Genomic DNA, 6,000 nt, shown 5'->3' on the forward strand with positions numbered 1-6,000 from the left:
GCATCGACATGACGTGCGAGGCTCTGGTCCCAGGCCATACAGCTGCCAGAACGGCTCGTCCCCTCGCTGAGTCTGAGTGGCCCCACCTGCAAAACAGGTGTGATAATCCCATTCCAATGCGAATTCAAGTTTGAAAGGATTTTGCGCCTCTGGGATAGACCCTAAGTAGTTTCCTCCTTTCCTTCGCTCTGGTGCAATCACTCCAGTGTTCTTTTCAGATTTATCAAAAAGAGCCTCGCGTCCTTCGTCTCCTGCAAAGTGCTCCCTGCGTTCGTGTCGAAAGACATTCTAGAGCGCCACGCTGCTAACCCAAGGAGAGGACAGCGCAGGGGTGTGGAGGAAGCAGTTAAAATATAAAATAGTAGCAAGGGTCTGAGAGTGCCCCTGACTGCCCATTGCTGCTCTAGTTTTTATAGTCCATTAAAACCTACAATCACTGTAATGTTTATGCATTATTGGGGAGATAAATTGCATAATTTTCATTTTGCAATTTAAATGTAATTATGATCGTACTAACGACTAAAACCTGAATTTGCTAGACTATCCGTTTTTCTAACCCTTGCCAAAATTATAGGTAATTACTTAAGGCTTACAATAATTATAAGTCCATCTTTTAAATAATTAATGTGCACTTTCCTGGTACAAAACAGCTAGTAATCAAACGACCTCCACTTACACCGCAAACCCACGCAATTAGGCCTATTGTGTGGGGTCTGTGGAAATATACCCATTTGCGTAAGGGTCTCTTCGGTTGGCGCGCTGAAATGCAAGGTTGCCACGTTTTATGACATCAAATAAAGCAGAATTCCGCGGCAGGGATCCGCAAGATGTAGGAATTCAATACTGATCTGCACGTCGCTGGAGTAGCTGGTGGGAGGCTGGGGACAGGAGAGAAAGTGAGGCATTCTTTTCCTGCTGGACTTGGGGAAATGGGAAATGATCGTGGGGAACCTAAGTGGGTGAGTTTGGGAGGACGACCACCCACTTTTTCAGCCCCTCTTTTCTTCCCGAGGGGACACGCCCATCTGTCACATAACCAGGACATGACCGTGCTGGCCTTTGGAAGCACAGGGGTAAGTAAGGCAGGGTTTGGGGCCAGGAGGGTTTAAACCACTAATGTGTGTGTTATGAGACAGGCGAACAGAAACTGAGACTATATTCTGAGAAGTGTCACGATTTTCCCTATAGTTCTGACAGATATATAAGAGCCCTGAGACACGACCAGTGTTTTTCGCTGTTCATTATTCCACTCGCAAAGAGCTTTGAAGGTTCAGAAGGTGGGAGGGGGCCAGTAAGGAATATTCCAGAGCCCTGTGTTCCCTCACACACCCACTCCTGCCCCAGGGTTATGGTTTGTAGTGAACGTGTTGACACCGTGTTCACTGCTTTCCTCCTTAATTCTTCCTGTTCTAATGACACTCAGCTTCACTCCCGTCTCCTCCAAGAGCTTCTCCAAGCACCACAGAGCCCCTCGACTTTTCCCTCTTCACCCAATATTTGAGCTTATTTGAAGGGTGTTGCGTTCGTTAATTTTATGTGTCCACCCGGTTGGGCCACTGTGTCCAGATATGTGGTCAAACGTTACCCTGGATATTTCTGTGAGGATGTTTTTTTGGATGAGAGTAACATTTAAATCTGTGAACTTTGGAAAGCAGATTGCCCTTCCTCACGTGGGTGGGCCTCATCCAATCAGTTGAAGGTCTGAATACAACCAAGACCGATTGCCCTCGAACAAGAGGGAATTCCGAGGCACATGGTCTTTGGGCTTGAACTACAATGTCGTCTCTTACCTGGGTCTCTCCTGCAGATTTTGGACTTGCCAGCCTCCATAATAGCATGAGCCAATTCTTTAAAATCAATCTCTTTCTCTCTCTCTCTCTCTCTTCTTTCTCTCTCTCTCTCTCTCTCTCTCTGTATATTATATATATAAATATATTTCTTATTATTAATTATAATTATTTATAATTAACAACTCTGTATATTAATACATATTCAACTATTAATATTCATCAACATTACACAATATTTTATTTTATAACATAATTATAATATTAATATATTATTATATCTATATTATAATATCATATAAAGAATTATATAATTACATATATCCCATTGGTTCGGTTTTTCTGGAAAGCCTGCCTAATACAGGTCTCAGTTGAATGGCACTAAACTTAACCGTTAACTATAGTCTCCTGCTCTGGGAAGAAGCAGACACTGTACCTCTAAGGTCTTGCCCTCAGTCACTGGAACCCCCATCCCTTCAATAATGACAAGTATGTGCTAAAAGTGATGCCATCCCAGGCACACATACTCTGCAAAACCAAAATACTGTTAGGGTTCAAAGCTTGGGTTGAGTAATCCGCTCATTTAGAAGAGCAGTGAAAAACAGAGGCAGAAAGTCTTGTCTGGTGCCTGCATAGACTGGATTCGTACCCATGCTCTTGGACAACCCATACGCTGGCTTCACATAACCATGCTCTTGGAGAACTATGGCGTTCTTCCGTGTGGCACTCATCCCGGTGCATCAACTTTTAAGTATGATATTGGTCTCTTCTCTGTCTCCCAGGGAGTCTCTAATATTCCAAGAGTGTAGGGACCAGCCATATTTGTAGTCAGCTCAATGGCTCAATAAATACGAGCTATCTAAATGGTTAATCAATTTCATCATAATGGTGAGGCTGAAAATCTGTGATAACGACATTTCTTTGTAATGATCTGACTCAAGCCTCCAACCCACATCCACCACCATCACATCCCTCCACCCAACTCATTAAAACTCTGGCCATATAAAATAAGAACCCGGAACTTTAGTTCGGGAAGGGGCCACTCTCTTTACCAAGCCCATGTGTTGGGTGGAGTCCAGTCCATGGAGAACAGACTCCATGGGGGCGGAAGTGACCTGGGTCCTACATGTGAAAGATGCTCTTCCTGAAGCATTTCCAGTCAGATCTTCCCCATGCAAAAAGGACAACCATAGAAAACAGCAGTGGGGAACTGTCCAGTGAGGCGAGGTTTGGGGGCCCTAGCTAGAGTCCTGTCCTCCCCCTTCCTGATAAAACACTTTTCAGATGAGTTATTAAGACACAACTCTTCTCCATCCGGAGTGGGGAGGACCTATATGAAGACATATCTACCCATATTTTCCTGTTAGAATTTTTATCATTCCATCTGTGATTTAAGTAGTACCGTGTGCCAGGGGGGCTGGTGGGGTGTTATTAGTCCCCCCAGTCCTCTGGATTTCTGTTAGAATTTGTTCTTTTACGTCCTTGTCCTCTTATGTACCTGACTCAGGAGCAGAGTATGACAACAGAGGGTGGTTGTGGAAGAAGCTATAGTTTTCTTTGATTCTGCCTCTCCTGACAATGCATCCTCCAATGACAGGGAAGCGACAGTTACTCAAGGGCTGGCCCTGGAACCTTGACTCCAGCTTGACGTGAAGAGGACCCTGTGCTCAGCTTCCGGTAAAAGAGTGAGACCAGAAAGCCTCCTTCTTGGGACGCCCAAGTTGAAAGGCAGTCATTTCATCTTGACGTAAAGAAAGGAAAATCTAGGATCCTGTGGAGAAGTGACAGATCGCGGGATCCAGGCATGGAAATTCCATCCCGTTATTTCACCTTCCTCCTTTGGCGAATGTATAGAGCTCTTGATGGATGTGCCATGACATGGTACACCCTTTCTCTTAAGAAATTTTTTTTCACTGAGAGTCAGGGTGTTAAGAGATTGAATTTGAACCCATGTCCTCCACTCACTACCGGGTCCTCCCAGGAAAATAAGTTTCTCTCTCTGGTCTCCCTTTTGCAAGAGCGGGGAGTTGAAAAGCCCTCGTCCTCTGGCAGACCTGGATTCTAAGATCTGACTCTTCACATCCGTGAACGGAGAGAGGTTTGCATTTCTTTTTTTAGTGCATTTGTTTTTAATTTGGGAGAGGGAGAGACAGAGAGGGAGAGAGTGGGGGAGGGGCAGAGGGAGAGAGAATCTTCAGCAGGCTTCACGCTCAGTGTGGAGCCCAACATGGGGCTCGATCCCATGATCTTGGAATCACGACCTGAGCTGAAATCAGGCTCAACCAACTGGGCCACCTAGGCACCCCAAGAGAGATTTGTGTTTCTTAACTCTAATCAGCAGCTTAGTAGAGACACGGTGTCTTTGGTGGCAGGGAGATGTCGTATGTCCTGCCCTGGCACGTTGGGGATCTGTGGGATGTCGGCACGTAGGACTGCCTGAAATCTGCTCTTTCTGGAGAAGCCATCCCACGCCATCTCAAAATCCCCCAGAGTACCTTTGGATGCTTGTATCCCCGACCTCCCCAGCACAAACATCCCTGGAGCAGTGGTTCTCAAAGTAGGCTTGACGGAGTTTATCTCGGCTGACGATAGGGCTCCACACTGACCTCACTGAAGGTTAGGGATCTGTGCTTTCCCATTGACTTGCATGAAATGGTTTTCCCCCCTAACCAAGACTTTGGTCAGTTTAGTCTGGTTGCATCTCAACTCCAGAATCACCTTCGGATACTATCTTTTCAATCTTCCTTGACCCCTCTGTGGAATGGGCAGGCCAGCTACTCTCACCCACCCAAGCTTGGTTCCCAGACTCTAGTCCACTGGGAAGTTGGTCCCCCATCTGTTTCCCTCTTTCCGGGAGGGTTTTGTGGACGTCTCCCACTGTGACGCGCCCAGATCTGAACCTCAATCTTCTAGCACCTCTAACCAGGCCTTCTCCCCAGGAGGTGTGAGACTATTTCCTGTACCCCCGGTCGTGTCTATTGGTGCAGAGCAGATGCTGCCTCTTGCGTGACATCACCCCAAATAGCTGCCCGGCACAGAGGACCCTGTCGCAAAGGCCCACCAACTACAACAGATACTGTTTCTTACGAGCCTGAGCTAAAACCACGCGTGTGGACTGTTGGTCCCTCTCTCTGGGGAACCTGTTGGCTAGGTTGGGGCCAATCTATTCCCCTCCTTTTTAAACCCAGAATGCTGGGGCGCCTGGGTGGCGCAGTCGGTTAAGCGTCCGACTTCAGCCAGGTCACGATCTCGCGGTCCGTGAGTTCGAGCCCCGCGTCGGGCTCTGGGCTGATGGCTCAGAGCCTGGAGCCTGTTTCCGATTCTGTGTCTCCCTCTCTCTCTGCCCCTCCCCCGTTCATGCTCTGTCTCTCTCTGTCCCAAAAGTAAAAATTAAAAAACGTTGGAAAAAAAAAAATATTTAAACCCAGAATGCTGATGTTGTAGTTGCTATTTGTAAGCCCGGGAGAAATATGGCATCTCTCGGCTATGTAACTTCTCCGCGGTAGCTGCGTAAGAAGGCAGTCATGATTTCTTACCAGGGGAGACCAATTTGAAACCTCCACTGGCTTCTGCAACGAAGGAGCTGATGATTTCACCGTGCACCTCTATTTATTTCATAAAATAAGACATAGCGGACCGACTGGGGAAATCTCGTGGAATAGACTACTATTCATTATATAAATGGATGAGATTATTCTCATGCATACAGGGCTGGAAAACATGCCTCTCCTGTTCTCTGCGTCTGTTACAAACACCGTAACCCAAGCCACAACATTCTCTGAGAAATCCTTGTGTGAGTCTTCGAAGAATAAGAAAATATTTCTAGGGACATTGAACTCTAGGGCCTCTGCAGGTGAACCAGTCATTTTAAGTTTGTTTTTTTTTTTTAAATGTGTTATTTATGTTTGAGACACAGAGAGGCGGAGCATGAGCGGGAGAGGGGCAGGGAGAGAGGGAGACACAGAATCTGAAGCGGGCACCAGGCTCCGAGCTGGCAGCACAGAGCCCGATGCGGAGCTTGAACCCATGAACCGTGAGATCATGACCTGAGCCGAAGTCGGACGCTCGACCAACTGAGCCACCCAGGCACCCTGTGAACCAGTCATTTTAAACAGTATCTTTGGTTAACAGAATTAAAGGACTAGCTTCTCTCGCCCAGCCTCTCTGTCTGCCTCCTGGCTGGAGGCGCGAAGAGAACGCAGAATCCCTTTTC

This window comes from Puma concolor, chromosome E3 (genome assembly GCF_028749965.1).
Source record: "Puma concolor isolate L17-30 chromosome E3, mPumCon1.1.hap2, whole genome shotgun sequence".
Taxonomy (NCBI): domain Eukaryota; kingdom Metazoa; phylum Chordata; class Mammalia; order Carnivora; family Felidae; genus Puma; species Puma concolor.